Genomic DNA, 16,708 nt, shown 5'->3' with positions numbered 1-16,708 from the left:
TGTGTATCTTGTGTGTATGTGGCTTTTATTCAATTTGCGAAGCATTATTATTATATGTTACCAGCTTCACCTGGCGACAGATAACAATCTCCAGAAACCACTACCTCACTGATCCAGGATTATACATTTCTCCCTAGCAACCAGAAGCTATCGGTTCTGAGGGTGTTGAGATCTTATTTGAAGGTAACTCTTTTTTAAAAATGACATATTCATATGCTCTGTGTCCACTTTTATGACTTTAGACAGATGTAGGACCTAGACTGATTTATAAAAAAAAAACTCAACATGGTGCAGAGCATAATAATTTGAATGAATCCTTATAAGTCATTACTCATGACAATGGGTATCATGTCCTAAAACTTCACTAACGACCGCAGTCATCTTCTGACTAAACACAGCATATGATACTTATTAGCCAACATCATGTTTTCCATATGTAGTATTTTTTCTCCGTGCAAGGAGAAAATGGACTTCCAAAATCCCCTCCATGCTGTATTTGTTCTGGTCATGTTTCTGTGATTCCATATCAAGCAAGTCTGTTTTTGTAGTGTGAGTCGTCATTACAGGTTTAACAACATACTCATTGTGATTTACATCTGACGAACAGTCATGGGAGATATAACAAAGCACAACTGACAAAACATTCCAACTGTTCTACATCTACTGCATTAACCCTCCACTTTTTAATACTGAGACCATTGTGACCAAAGGGATCAAAAGAATAAAAGGCGGTCTGCCTTTGGCTGTGCACCGAAATGGGAATGATACTTTTCCCCACTCCATTCTGCCGTTATTTATCGCCCCTGACGGTTGAGCCTGGGTCCACAGGAAGTGAAGCGTAAGTGCAACAGGAAGAGGAGAAGGTGGATGGTCTGATGTAAATCAAGTTTTTTTTATGAGGCTGGGCCACCCTGGAAGATGAAGTGCTCTTGTTGTGAAAGAAAACAGTGGAGCGGTACACATGTCATAACATTGACACCTAGGAGGGGGTTGGCCGGGATCCATCTTCAGGCCAGTGCTCCCATGTGCCCTCTCGGCCTGAAACACTACCACACCCGAACCCCGAAAATCCTTCTGCTCTCCTCACACGTGCCATTCCACCTTATCCACTTTCCTTTTCTCCATCCCCTTCCTCTTCTGTCCAGACCTGCCGCCGTAGGTTACCTTCAACATCTTTAAGAGCAGTGCCCGGCTTCTGTCCACCAAAACACTTTCTCATACAATAAACAGAGGGCCTAGGTGGTCCTGTCAGAGCCGCTGTCTTTATAGAATAACCAGCTACCACAAGAATCTCCTTTGCTTTTTGTCGATGCACATCAGTGTGTGCATTCATAGCATGTATTGGATTATCAAAACTTCCTTAGGCTCTGCAACAACATATGTCACATTGCAAATAACTAATTGCTGGATTCAGTCCATCTTAAGGCAACACAATTATTTGCTTGGTGCACTGCCAAAGGTCAGCCTGTTCTCATAGAAATGATCTTATCCATTTGTTTTGCCAGTTATATAACATAATTGCAATAAGCATGGCTGGATTAACCTCCAAGAATTCCCTGGGGCACAAACATGGGCTGTGGTCACCTATCAGGCCCCCTTTAGTCATTAAACTTTTGATTAAATGCAAATTTAGTTACTAGTCATGGCCTCAGTATCAGCTACTGAAGCAGTAACTGCCACAAGACTTTACATGTTTCATTTTATGTTAATCATCTTAACAAATGAGTTTCCACACTGTGAACTGCTGAGCTTTGGGGCTCCAGGGAGTCTGGGACAGTTACTCCTTTGGTAACACTACTGTGGTAGGAAGGGTATTATGTTACGGTCTTGTTGTGTAGTGGTTACGGAGAGTCAGTATGAATGCAATTCGAATCTTCAGGATGGTTAGGTTTAGGCAAAAAGCCCTACCCTTTAGGGTGCACTCACACTAGGCTCAGTTGCCTTGTACCTGGCCTGAGTACAACTGCCTCCACTCCCTGCTGGCCAGCGCACAAACCTACCTCAACAATCCAGTACTCATCAATTTATCTCAGCATTTCTCTGTTGCAGAACAAAAGTTAATCATTTCATATATTTTCTCTCTTACGTGGGGACGTGGTAACATATTGCCTTTTCACATAAATATTCATTACTTCAAGAGTATTCTATGGAGGCAGCTTTGAGTGTAGGCATGGGGATCGGTCCTCAGGTGGGAGGAGCTTTGAATGCATGCAATTTATCACTACTGCAGCTTTAAACACAAACAAATATTTTTATTTATTAATTGACTTCTCTGTATTGGTTAATAGCAAGAATCAATAAAAATCAAGTGAATACTGTGAGTGTGAATGTTAAATACTTATCAAATTGTTAAGTGGCAAACTTACTTTTTCTTTTAACATAATTATGTTTTCTTTCTTGCCCTTTGAAATGAATTAAATTTATGTGTGTAAATGTGTAGTTCATAGGAGTTACAGTTGCATTTATTTTGGGGAGAATTTCTGTTATTTTATGTAAAAAAAGAAAAAAGAAAAAAAGAGGCCTTTTCCCCATAGAAATCCATTCAGTTTTTAAGGTGGAATTTCTCTAGTGTGTTCATTGACCTAATGGTCACATCAATGGCATGCATGTGTTGGTGAGAACACTGCACTGTTTGTGTGGAAACAGTTTGTCACATTTCATTAGCTCATGTAGACCACTTTGCATGGTCCTCCCCCAGGTAAAGCACCATGCATGGTGCTCATTCCATGTGGCTCAGTTGGTGTTTAGACAAATACTGTACACACTTTATCCACTGACCTTTTCACTGTAGGTTACACACCTCAACACATGATTGGACATTGTTGTTTTCATTCCTGTTTGTAGCAAAAATGGTGGGACTTCGTTTTTTGTGGCGAGAACCAGAAGTATTTTGCAGGAAGCTCTGTGTTTACGTGAAGTGTGCGACAGGAGCCGAAGAGATGGCTGGCATAATGGGGTTTATTTACATTCACACTCACTTACACTGCGCAGTGTCTGGCACTCTAACTAAGGGGACACGTTCTTGCTGGGAGACGTCATTAGTGCTGCCACACATAGAAACTGTGTTCATGAGCAGTGGGGTCACCCACAGGGATTACTCAGGTGCTATGACCAGGTCTTGTGAGACTGCAGCGAGTCAGATATGAACATTGCAACATCAACACTCTCACGTCCCAGTTATTTACCCACTTTTACTTGCACGAGCAGGCGGTCGAAAACACATTAAGTTGGTCACTCCACTTTTAACCTCGTCCATTAGCATAATCAAATTACACTAATATTTTCAGAATTAAAGCCCATGCACATTAAGTCTTGAAATAGATGAAAAAAATCAAGGGAAAGTTTATTGCCCAACCTTTTTCAGGGTAAACATAGCAAATTGGAGGTGGCTACACCTACAGTGCGTACATTAAGACAGTTATTAAAGGTTAGATGAAAGCGTTTATTTATCCATGATCTACAGTAAAAATGTTTGAAAGCTTGTCTTTTTGTACAAATTACTATAATATTTATTACCTCCTTAAACATTTCATGTTGTGACTTTGATTACAGTGCTACACATTACAGTGTACAACTTTATGTAATATTTTAAAAGGGTTATTTTAGAGCAGGAAATTATACTCATTTACATTATCAATTAATTAATCAACGCTTTAATAGTTTAATAGGAAAATGCGAGCAAACCATTTCATAATTTGTTTTGGACAAACAAACTCTACAAAACTCCAAAGACATGCAGTTTACTGTAAGTATAGATAAGTCATGTGAAAATTTGAAAAGCTGAATCAAAACATTTTTACTTGGTCATGTTTCACGAAAGTGTGATTGATAATGAATTTTTTGACACACTCCAATCAAATCAAAGTCATCCCCAGCTGTAAACATATTTATTAAGCTACAAAATCTCAACAACAATTCAGATTAACTTTAATTTAGCAATAAGAAATATTTGGCTCCGTACAAAGTGTGTGTGCGTCCTAAAAATACTCCAAGATGTCACAGTAATTTGGAAAGAGACTCACACAGAAGAGCAGTATTTGAATTTGAAGCGACCAGTATATTTGGCGTGACTGTATATTTTTGCTGGACTGTTTAGCTTGGCATCTCCGTGCTGATAATTTATGACACATCTGGTGTCAATCTGCCATCACCTTCCTCATAAAAGGTCCCCAAATCATGAATATATTCTTTAGATGGCAAGAAATGCTCATTATGCGCTGGGCTTGATTTGTGGAGTCTATCTTTTTCACAGCTGACTGGATATTTGGGTACGAATCAATGTGTCTCAGAGCGAGTGTGTGAATTTATATACTTGGGAGTGTCTCCACAGTCAGTGCTGTGGCCAAATGTGGGACACAAGCGGCACCGCAACGGAAACCCGGAAAACTGCATTAATTGAGGAGGGGGCAAAAAGGAACAACATCAAATCTGAAGTTCTTCTCTTGCAGTAACTCAGCATCATGAAATTCTATACTTCCCCTTTCCCTGCAAAAATATGTGCTTCATTTTTAATCCGCTTTAACAGATATTATCCTTTACAGTCTGCACTTACTGAGAAAAATGATCCAATTCTGATTTAAACTCTGTATTTTTACCTTTTTGGAAACCATGAGGCACTCAAAGCGTCAACAGCTGAAAAATTGCTTTTGCAATGAGAGCAGCAAAGATGATTTATGGAGAAAGAGTAATTTTCTCACTGCTGCAGCAGACATGGTTAATGTCACCATACTTCAAGGAAACAAAACCTTTTGGTTACAAAAGCAAGTGAAAAGCAAACTACTCAAGTGTTTTTCTCCTCACATCTTGCCATGTTGCTCTGGCATGGTCTTAGCTGGACAAACTTGTAGAAAGGTTTCAGTCAGAGTATCCTCTATGGAAGCGAATGAGAGAGGAGGCTGGAAAGAGGGCCGGTCAGTGAATGTTTCATTATATCTAATGTTGCCTTCCCTGAAGCGCTCTCCAAAGTAAGCGAGCTGTGTGAGCTGGGGCTCGAAATGCTCAACCCCCTTGTGACCACTTGGAGCAAAGCAACTCTCCACTTTCTTATTTTCGCCCTCAAACGAAAGCCTCTGCATGGATAACACAGTGGTGCTTTTTATTTAACTTGATTTTTTAAAGCATAGAGTTTCTCTCGCTGAGAAGGGGGCTTGACATGATTAGAACACGGGCTATATTTCCAGGGTGATAAACAGGCGAAGTGTCACAAATATTTTTTTAAGGGACGCTGCCATCACAAACATATTTCAGTTCAACATTTTGGAGATGAATTGATAAGAGTTTCATGCATAAGAGTCATGGAAGTAGTCAGCCAGTTGTGAACATTTAAACAGAACTAGAATTCAGTCACTCCATTGTGGAAAATACATTTATATTTTTGAGCAGTTTTTAATCAAACCTTTTACGGAGATGACATGACCAGCTGTGTTTTGTTAAAGTCAGAGCCCCATGACTTACTGATCCTCTATCCAAAAATCAAGAATGATCTTAATTGCCTCTATCATTTCACTAAATGGTTAATGACAGTGATTTAATACACAGAGCTGTTTGAGCGTGTGCAGCAGCTGCGAGTGTGTGCGTAAGTCGTGGTGCTCAGTTGGCTGCTGGGTCTTTGCTTTGATTCCCCTGCTCCGGCATGTGCGAGGACTTAGCGGGCTGAGATCCCAGACATCTGTTGAATATTAGGGGCAATAACAGCTGGGCGGACCTCAAACATGGTCACCCACTTCACCTCGCTGTGTCTCTGAGGATAACCCCAGCTGCCTCACACTCCAGATGACAAGTGCCCGTTCACTGGCCCGCTGAGTCCGGGCCCTGCCGATGAGCCGTGCACCCTCACTTCTAAACAACCCAACAGAAAGCCTCAGCTCCTTCTCGTTTTGTCTTTCTCACTGACTTTCTCCTACTGTGCATGAGAACAAGGTGGGTGGTATATAGTGATTTCACTGTGATAATATCCCACCATGTTTGATTTCCCATAATGTGTCAGTTTGTTGTTGAAATAAATTCTGGCTCCACGGTGGTTGTCTGTCAATCGCTCTCCCGCAGCTTCCTCCTTTGAAAGACTAAGAAAAAGAGAAAGAAAAAGAAGAGGTCGGCCATAAAGGCACAATGCTGGCGTCACAAGATTTCTAAGAAATATTTTCCATGGTAGCCTTTGTTTAACAAATTTAGAATTATAATTTAAACTTCTAGCAACAAAAATCACCTTTGTTCAGTTCAATACACTCAAAAATTTGGCTGCAGCAGCATAAAATGCTAAATGGTACTCAGCGCAGTAATTTTGTCATTACAGCCTTAATTAGTCTATTATGACTGTTATAATGGCTAATGTAAGCAAACCTTTAGACACAGATAATGTATGTACGCTGGAAAGCCACTGGCTACAGTAAGGTGGAAAAGGTGCATGATCTCAGACTAATGCTGTAAACTGAAAACTGTTATCTGAGACCAGATCAAGCCAAGATTTCCCATTTCATGCGTTGGCCACAGGTTACAGTCAAGCTATCAATCAGGATGCATTTTTTCAAAGCTACACTGTCAGACGATAGCTGATGGTTTCGAGACTGCATTTCTGCCACTGTGTTCCTCATTACTTTATATTGCTTTATATAAGGCTGTCTTAGCAAAAGCAGAAACTTTATTTTGTAATGATTAAATCATTACATTCAAATTCAATCTGCTATCCAGTGTGGACATTTTCTTACCCATGTTCTAATAAATCACCACTTTTCAGAACAAACTACAGAAGCTAGCGTCACCTGATCTGCTGCCCCCCCTGCAGTAGGCATTTAAAATGGGTAAAATCTTACAACCCACGTTTTTACAGAGATTTTCCCATTTCTACATTTAAAAGTACTCAAAGTATGTTTTTCTTTTTCTAGAATCTCACTTTAGTGGTAACCAAATATTTACAGCAACCTGATTGGTCAAATTTTCTGCATCATATTCAACCAACTGACATATGCTGTGGTGTTACGGAAACACAATACATACACAATTAATTGCATTTGAATAGTTTCCTGACAATCATCTTACACCTTAACTGGTTAAGGCACATTTCTGACTTGACATTAGCCGGTTTGGGTCAGATTACTTTAGAATGACGTAATCATACAATTATTTTACTCATTTTTTAATGCAAATGAAATGGATTTTCAGCGTTCAGATTTAAACTAAAGCTGTTTCCTACAGTGTGTGCGATGAATCTGCAGGGAATACTGTCTTTGGTGTAAGTTTTCATCCAAGGCCACACGAAGGACTGTTATTGTAACACAAAAGGACAAATGTTATCTTATTTTCAGTGTAAATAAAAAAATCTCAATCATCCAGAAATCATTATAGAAAACAAGCAACAAACATTTACCTTTTAAAAACTTTCATCCTGAGCAGGTGGCTAACTTTGATATACAGAAAAAAACACATTTGGCATTTAGGATGGTTTCACATCTTGAGTTCACATTTTAAAATATAAAGATATAATCAAAATGTAAACCTAAAACCTAAAGTAACTTAATCTTACTTCTTACTTTCACAAATGCAATGTAAAAAGTATCAGTTAGTACTCAGCCCTGCAAATTAGTTACTAGTTGTGAACAACTTGGGAAGGAATTACACACAAAATGAGCGTTTGGACAATTACCTGGAGCAGATTTAGAACTGAGCCATAAGTGAATATTAAAAACGAAATCAATAACCACATTCATGTTGAGCTACACTCACTTTCTGGCATCCAACAACACTCCAGCCCAGTTGCTGCATTCTGGGTGTCGTTATGGAGTCACATTTTATGACCTTGTGATTAGTGTTTTTATGGCAGTAGGGAGGTCTGCAGATGGTCTATGTAAACTTGTCAGACTGAGGGGCTCTTGTGGGGAGGTGAAGGAGAGAATTAGAGCTCTGTTACAGCTGAAGGGGGATAAACAGAGATGGAGTGCCCTCTTCTGGAGCCTTTTACATTTTACACTGTACAGTAACTGACAGACAGGAGTGATTTTACTTTGTGACAGACTGAAACCATCAAATTAGTCAAGTGTAAATAGAAAGAACATGACATGAATTATTTACATCTCCACAGTTTGTGCCAAGATCTTCTAAATTCAGTGATTGTGTGTGTGTGTGTGTGTGTGTGTGTGTGTGTGGGTTTGTGTAATTTTTTTGAAGGTAAGATAATACCCACTGGAGTTCATTAATATTTAAAAGAATTGAAATATTTATAAATGTGAGATTAATTACATTTTAAGATTCACAAATTAGGTTCAAATGTAAAAATATTAATAATTACTAATAAATGTAATGGGATTTTAAGTTTTTATCAATTATGAAAAAAGGTCTTTGTAATTCCCTGAAGACAAACCTTAAATAAGACAGGAGACCATGTGCAAAATAATTTTTATACACAAAAACATGATGTCGTCTTATATCATATCATCTTTTTGGTTTTGCTTCAGACATGAAAATCTAAAAATAAATTGTTGATAAATAGATTTTTTCCTCCTATATAAAGTTCTCTATAGAATCTTGGATTAACCACATTTTTACATGTGAAGTTGGGGGTTATTCTTTTAAAATACTTTAGTGAGTAAATAAACAGTGCGATGCATATATTAACATTTTTTCTGAATTCCCAAACATCATTTAAGATAATGCCTCGTAGGATATTTTGTGTTTAGATTTGCTTTATATTAATAAACACTTAAAATGGTCCTTGTGTTAATAACCCTTTCTAACAATTTTAGAAGGCAAAAAGTTTGACCCAGAGTGGCGTCGGTCTGGATTAGGATTATGTTTATGCAACATTATAGATAAATTTGCTCATTACTGAAATTGTGTTTGCTTCAGATGCGTCCTCCTATTGAAACTTAAGTCACACAGTGTGTGTGTTCCCAGATGTGATGATAGGTTTAAACAATGGCCCCAGACCAGCAGAGCCCCCGCTGTCTTGGCAACACAGATGACCCCTTACATCCTGCACACCAAGCTGGCATTAACGGGCCATGTGTTACACGTTTTACACATTCTTTAACTTTCAGGATCCAGTTTCACCTTCTTGAGTCTCTGGGGTGCACATGTACCAAGAGACTGTAGAAGGAGGGTGGCAAAACAAAGAGGTCTAGCATAGAGGATGGATGTTACAAAATACCACTGCAATAGGTTGTGTGATAGTTTTTAAAGGAGATTGGTGCAGCTTTTATCTGTTTGCATTTTATTCATTTTACATATGTGCATGATTATTTGTACATTATTTGTACCAGTATCAAAGACCATGTGATGATGACCAGAGAGCAGTGATGATGGATAAAATGTCATTATGAAAAATATAAAATGTTTAATATTATACAGTGTTTTTAATTAAAGTTTTGAACATGTTTCCCCTACCAAGGTGCTTATGCTTTGATGTATCTGTTTGTTAGCAGCAATACTCACACATGTAGAGGCGGATTTATTTGAGAGCAGTACCTGGGGACGATCTGTATCTGGGTCTGGGAAGTTTGTTTTTTCTTTTTTTTAAGACTCTTTACCAAAAATATTTGGCAAAACTGGACATTTAGCATGATATCTTCACAAAGACATATTAGCCATAAAACAAAACAACAGGGAAATCATGTGGTGGGATACAGACTCTGTGCATGTTTATGTGTTTAGTTCATTTTGTACAATCAAGGCAAAAATTAAACAAAAATCTTAGGCTGCCTGTACGAAAAAAAGCTTGCATTTTCAGAACTAAACAAAACAAAACAAAAAACCTTCTGTCCTGTTTCACTGTCAGATGAGCCAGTGTAAGTGTTTTATTTTTACTTTAGTCTCCTTGGATATTTGGAAAAGTCATACATCTCTGACAGCAGCATTAATATAATCCAAGTTAAGTGTTCATACCGAGGCGTCAAAGACCATTACTGCAGTTTTCTGAATTCCCAAACGTCATTTATTTTTATTCCATTCTGTGACAATCAGACGTGCCTGTTTTTACGACTGCTGCTGGAGCTCATTTTAGAAACACAGTAGTTATATTAGTTCATAAAACTGTTAAAGCGGTGATATGCTGAATCAAACTTCATTTCACAAATCATTACTTTCAGCTCCCGCTGTTTCATTTTCATCCCAAACATGTCAATGAAGCCGTAATGAAGTTGGAGAAATGGCCGTCACATGTAAAATGGAAAATATGTAACAAGTACCATGAAAATGCTCCATTGTGAGCTATATTAGGAGTGAAATACATTTCTGGATGGGGTTGCTCCAAATGACGCACACACAGAGGATTAATGGAACTTCAAACATGTTTTTCTTTGCATCATTATGAAGCACTGAATCTGTCAGCAAGGGGAATCTGTGCACTTTGGTCACCAAGCTGGCCCCACAATTATTACAGAAGCACTCTGAGTCCTTTCACTGAGGATAGAAGGATATATGGAAAAAACAGACTGACCAAATAATACTTCACAACAGGTGTTTTCCTGCACTTTTTGACCACATTTACATGGACTCCTGGCATGTTGGTGGTTTATTTGGTTAAATTTTATAATGATTTAGGTTACTGTGTCAGAAAATATATTTAGAAATTTGTTTTTGGTTTAATGTTTCATAACATAGTAAAATTACCAATAGTTTTTAAGTTATTAAAGGAACACTCCAACATGTTACATAAGAAAATTCCATAATGCCAAACTCAGCATTACAATTGGGAGAAAACAATCAGGTAGAATTTGCGAAAACTCAAATATATAAGCAGCTGAGAACTGCTGATTAGTTTACTCAACTTCAGTTCAATCACAGTTTAAAATGCTACACCAAATCCTAGAGGAAATCCTCTCCACTTGGCTCCCATCAGCAGGATATATTGTCAAACTAAACCATGTTCCTAAGTCAGTTGGTAGGGAGCCGTTGCATTCATTTGAACAGTCACTGGGACATAATCAAAAGTCAGAGTGCCGTTGTAACTTGTTTGGTTGAGTAGATGACAGATTTCTTGCACATTATTCTCCCTACATTCCTGCCCACCCTCTACTACTGTCCTAGCCAACAATAGTAAACAAGCCCCAGATGATTAAAAATAATAAAATAATCACCAGTCAATTCCAATTAAAAGCTCATGTAACACCCTACAGGTTATTCTTGCACTATACATATTAAAAGACATCAACACCCTTCAGGCTGGAGGTTCCAGCAGCTCTTGTATCATTTCAATGAGATATTTAATGTAAGATATATAATGACATAACCCTTTAAGATTTGACAGACTTTGAAATTCAAACAGGGCCCATTATACTTCTATATTTCTAGTTCTGAGTGCTAGTCCATTTACCTTTCATTTGATGGGAATTTTGTGCTCAAAGCAAGAGCTGAGTGTCTGAGATGAGCATATAAAGGACATCCTCTCTCACTGATAGCATACAGGCCTACCAGTAAAAAGCAGAAAACATAAAACAAAACATAAATGCAACAAACAACCACTTTCCATGTTTAATATGAGAATCCACCGTTGTAACAGGTTAGTACAATAACTTATAAATAACTTTGTTTATCATATAAAACATACTTGTATCTTTGTTGTTAATTAAAAGTGAAATATATTTGACTGCTAAAGCATTGTTTTTTACTTTACTGTCAGCACTCACATTAAAACATTACTCAGTAAAGTGACTTAAATGTGTTTCAAGTCAGTTTCTAATCTGTATGCTGAGCTCACTGGCTCCGCTCACTGCTTGTTTTTTTCTTTTTAATTAAAAAATCATAGTGTTTACTAAAATATCTCTCTTTTAATGATGCACATATAATTCAGAAATCAGTTTTCTCTTCATGTTTTGAGCCACTGTGGCACTTTGCTGAACTCACTCATTTTGGCCCATTTGAGCCACATCTGAGCCCAGCTCCCTCCCTTACCCACTAAGTGCTTAAAAGAAACCTGCTCTGCTTGTCCAGCAGCTTTCAGCCTGCCAATCACTGCCACAGCCCTCAATGTGCCCAAACTAATTAATGCACAGATTATTCTCTCATAAAACCCCCATTAAGGACTCTGTTTCAAATGTCATGTCTCGCCACACTCTACAGATTTCCTCCCATTTTTTTACGATCACTCTCTGTGGTAACCGTCCTGTAAGAAAGACATCTTTAATTTGTTTGGATACAGCTGAAAGGGAGGGATATTACATCTATATTTAACTCAGCGGTGCCTTCGACAAGCCGGCAGAGGCTAGCTTATTTTTTCAGGTGCTTGTACTTTGGAGAACGGTGAGCCACAACCTTGGAGATTTCCACTCTGCAGAGCCACACTCACTCTGTAGCAGGGACTTCTGGGAAGGCAGCGTGTGTCTGCTGGGATTTGGCGATGGTTGCTGGACGATGATGAAACAATTAATCATAACATGGTCCGTTAGTCCTGCAGGGGAGGAGATGGTGTAGGACATGGAAGACGGCAGAATTTATATAAACACGTGGAGACTCCTAATTTACAGCAGCTCGTTAACACCTGTGAGGTCATCAAGTGTTCATCATGCTGCGGCTCTACTTCTTGTTCAAGCAGGCTACCTGTCATTCACGTTTACATTCATGTATTAACCCTGATGTGTTGCTCTCACTTTTTTTTCATACATTAAATATTTTCTCTTGCACAAACTGAACCACGGGTAAGTGGAAAACCCCATAACAGGATGTCAAAGTGGCTTTCGCACCAACTGATGTCAGATTCTTCAGAGTTTTTCCTCCTATTTTCTTGCAGTCACACTTTCTTCATATACACCACGAAGGCAGCAATACAGTTTTGTGTGCTTTGTTGTATACACACAGGGAAATATGATGAAGCTCAAAATATAAAACATTAGCAAGTCTTAAATACATGTACTTTATTTGTTTGCATCACCACTACATATGGATGACTTGCAGGCATGATAGTCCCCAAAGTCACCACCTGGCAACTACCAGTTGCTAGGAAAAAGTGAGGCTGCTGGCAGTTGGTAGGTAAAATTGTGTGCAAAGAGGATACTGTACGGTGCTGCGCCGAAAAGCTTGTGCAGTTGCTTTCGTTGCTAGTGATTGCTGCAGTTGTTATTGAAGACACTGACAAACATTTGCCATCTGGTTCCTATGCAGTAGTGAAACCATGAAGAGTGTCATACAAATCTCATTTGTGTTGCAGACAATTACTTCTTAATATCTGTACTTAAATCACGACTATTTCCCTTCAAAGTAAAAGCTGCTCCTTTTGAATTGTGTTAGTAACAGTGATGATGGGCAAGCAAAGAGAGTTCTGTCATAATGCTGTACTCAGAAATCTAGCAAGCTCAAAGGTTATATGCACCAATAAATGGGAATAGTTTTATCCCTGGTTTAAACCAATAAACTGGGACTGGTTTCTGAGACTTCCTTTCAATTCTGTTTTCTTGTAGTATAAAAATAGACAGCACGACCTTCCAAACAAACAGAGGTGTCAGCTGAGTCTGCGGTCTTTCACTTTAGTAAACATGGTCCTCACAAAGAAGCATGCTAACAAGAAAAGCCAAAGAGGTTTTCATGCTCCTTTATTAATTTCCTCTGCCTTGCTGTAACAGTTATGTTATAGAATGAGAATGGAGCAGAAAGATGGCAGGCAGGCAGGCAGAGGTAAAGGTGAAATAATGATTTGGGCAGAGAAGGAGAGAGCGAGAGCCGAGGAGTGGCAGCATGTTTGTACAGCTGAACACAAGCTGAAGAAGCCCAGGTCCCCTTCTCACACTCCATTAGGCCCTAAGCTCCACGGAGTGCTGCACTCAACACATAAACAGCCTCCTGGAAAAGCTCCAGGATGTATGGGAGAGGCAGGGGGACGCCAGCTAGCAAGAAACAACAACTGTCTTTTCCCATCAGTGCAATGCCTCCAAAGTACAGAAAGAGACTGCAGAGACAAGATGGACACGGGGGAGCCTGAATCAAGGCCAAAGGATTCAACAAGTCCTTTAACTAAATCATTCTATTGCTCAGTTGTTTGAAATTACCCATGCGAGGATTTCTGAAGCAACATATGGTTTCAAGTTTCAAAGAGTTATAAAATCTGTGTTTAGATGACAAAGGGGCAAATACACCCAACAAACAAATCTGACTTTTGACCAGCAGACTGGAGCTGCAGACAACAAGTGTCAACTTTCACTTGCTGTTAGGTTAAGCCACAGAAACTCTTTGGTCTATGAAAGAATCTGGTTTGGGTCAAATGTGATCCACTTAGAATATTGAAATGTTAGAAAACTCAATTTGCTAGGTTATTGGACTTCACTCAGTCATTACAGCCTGAGAAGATTAGAAGTTGAGAAGAGTTTATTGCAGGTCCTGCCCACTGTCTGTCAACGCGACTTTTTTTCACCTGTAGTCACTTGGAGTTACTATATATCTTTTACTTTCTATGGTCTCTCGCCCACATGTAGCTGCAAGTTGCTTGTAGGCAGTGCGTAGGTCAGTCCATCAAAAGATGAACATTAAAAAAATATGTTTATCTTCCGAGTTGTTTACAGATTGCACAGATTGTTTATTGTTGTTTTTTTAGGAACACAAATGACCACAAAATGAACCAAACAGAAGAAAATGAGAAAATGTTTTTTAAACACTTTGATAAGAAATAGTCATACACCGATTATGCGAATGCGGGCTAGAAGGTGATATCATAACCAGACATATGAGTTAAAGCTAAAGGCTGAGCTACAGTTTGGCTTCAACTGAGAGAGAAATGGAGGCCTCGTGTTCACTCACACAATGAACACAGCAGAAAGAAAGCGCCGTTCTGATGGTGCTGCACAGCAATAGGATACTGCGCACAGATTTTTGTTACAGTGAACAAGGCTAAATATAGCAACAGAACAATGTTAGTCATTTGGTACAATAGTGTGTATAATAGTATGTATAATGTATAACATGTGTTATTAGTTTTATATTTTATAATTACTTTTTATTTGTATTTTGACTTTAAAAAAACCCTAGTTTTAGTTTAAAGAGAAAATTTGCTTGTTTCAGTTTAGTTTTTACTGCTTAAAAAATATTTAGTTTTAATTTAGATTTTATTAGTTTCAGTGTAAGGTTTACTCTTTTACTGTATGAAGGATATTTACCAGAAACAGAACTGGGGTATGACAGAAAAAACCCCACAACTTTATCAATAATCGAGGGTTCATTAGGTAAGTCATAACATTTTTTTAACCAAATTAACAAGCATTAAAACTGAGAATATTACCTCTAGTTCCCAAAATACTTTGAGTTTTTTAAATTTGTATTTTAGTTTTTTTCAAATCTAGTTTTACTTTTTAGTTTAGATGTAGTTAACTATAATAACTTTGGTATAAATATTAAAGTTAAGGGTCAGAGTTCATTTGCAGTCATTTGTCTTTCCAGCTGGCAAATGTCCAGTGTCGTAGCTCTTTTTTTTGGTCTCTACCTTCCTGACGGATGTATCTGCCTGCGCATTTTAAAAATTTATTTTTCTATCGGTTTCTATTTAGTGTAGTGAATTCCTCTAACAAATGAAAAGTCCTGGTTCCATCGCAGAAAATCTACAATTCTGCCAAATCAAATATCCAGAGCTACCCACTGAGGTAATAGGGAGTTCTGAATATGTTGTGAATAAGGTAGTAGCAGAAAGTAACATTTCTTTCTATCTATATGTATTTGCTAGTCCAATTTAAATACTTTAAACAGAAATGAGTGGAGAGAACAGGAGAGTAATGATGCAGCGTGGGCCTCTGGACAGAGATGAATTGAAGATGCTGCAGACCCAGCCATCCAGGCTCCTTTAAGCTTTTTTTGTTAACAAAATCCAAGGGATTCATCATGTACTATTACATATACAAACACATGTATACACACAAGTGTATTTCACACAAAAGTACTCAAGGAAAAACACACTTGACCTGAGTGAATACATGCAGCGCGCGCACACACACACACACACACACACACACACACACACACACACACGCACGCACGCACGCACACACACACACACACACATATGACAGTGTCCTTGTGAAAACACGCATACTTCACATTACTGCGCACTTATAAACATGGCCCCTGTTCCATACACAAACACTTGCAACCCACCATAGTGGTTCTGTCAAAGTGGCAGGGCATATAAACCATGTGAGTTGCTGTAAACAAGCATAATGTTGCACTTATGAGCCACTCTGTGGAGTCAGCCTTTTGGGTGTTTGGGTTCTCCGAGCTGTTAAATTTCAAACTCAAGTCAGGATCTGACGTCCAACTGAGCAAGACAAAATTTCAAGATTACACCCAAGTCTCTCGTAAAAATGCTGATATATAATCAGTCTTTGGTCAGGGCTATCTCAGCACATACTTCAAATATACGGCAGGAAGTGTGATAAATTGGGGAGTGTTGATTTAAGCATTAACAGGAAAATCTTATCTTTTTTTTTTTTTTTTTTCTTAAATGACATCAGAAACAGCAGTATGCGACATTACGTGATGGCAGAGCTTCAGTTCATCCTTTGTCATTTTTTTTTTTTTTTTTTTTTTTTTTTTTTTAATAAATAGGACAGGGGGAATGAATGAGAGAGAGAGGGGGAGAGAAAGAAAGAAAACCCAAGGGGAGAAGAGACGGTGAGAAGGGGGGGGGAAGAGAGACAAAAAAAAACAAAAAAAAAAAAAACAAAAAAAAAACTCCTGGGTCACCTGTATGGAGAAAAAAAAAAAACAAACAAACAAACAAACAGAGGAGACAGCAAACAACAAAGAG

Source organism: Diplotaxodon limnothrissa, linkage group LG2, assembly GCF_057381915.1.
Source record: "Diplotaxodon limnothrissa isolate DT_005_m linkage group LG2, D_limnothrissa_male_GT1.1, whole genome shotgun sequence".
Lineage (NCBI taxonomy): Eukaryota > Metazoa > Chordata > Actinopteri > Cichliformes > Cichlidae > Diplotaxodon > Diplotaxodon limnothrissa.
The sequence above is the reverse complement of the archived record's forward strand: the minus strand, read 5'-3'. Positions refer to the sequence as shown.